The sequence below is a fragment of the Triticum aestivum genome, chromosome 2B (assembly GCF_018294505.1).
Source record: "Triticum aestivum cultivar Chinese Spring chromosome 2B, IWGSC CS RefSeq v2.1, whole genome shotgun sequence".
Classification (NCBI taxonomy): domain Eukaryota; kingdom Viridiplantae; phylum Streptophyta; class Magnoliopsida; order Poales; family Poaceae; genus Triticum; species Triticum aestivum.
The window spans coordinates 650,429,447-650,429,802 of NC_057798.1; positions in this window are offsets into that span (position 1 = coordinate 650,429,447).

Below are 356 nucleotides of genomic sequence, written 5' to 3' on the forward strand. Positions count from 1 at the left end.
CATGGCGACGAGTGCGGGAGCGGCGGCGACGGCCGCGGGGTTGGAGGACGCGGCCATGGAGGCCCGGTGGCTGGGGCGGTGCCAGAACTGGCCGGAATCGGTCGGCGACGGCCGGATGGCGGCGGCGGAAGGGGATCGAGCAGTCAGCCACGCAGCGGGAACTTCCGAGTGGCAGTTGGGTCTTCGCGGTTTTTTCTCTAGCTTTGCTCGGGAGGCCTGATCCAAATTTAAATCAGATGTATTTTATGTTTAGAGTAAAATCTTATTAAAAGAAATTGCATCCACATAATTTGAGTGAGGGATGTTTTTGAGCCTTCGTGGTGTATATTTCAATTATTTTTACTTCAACATATATA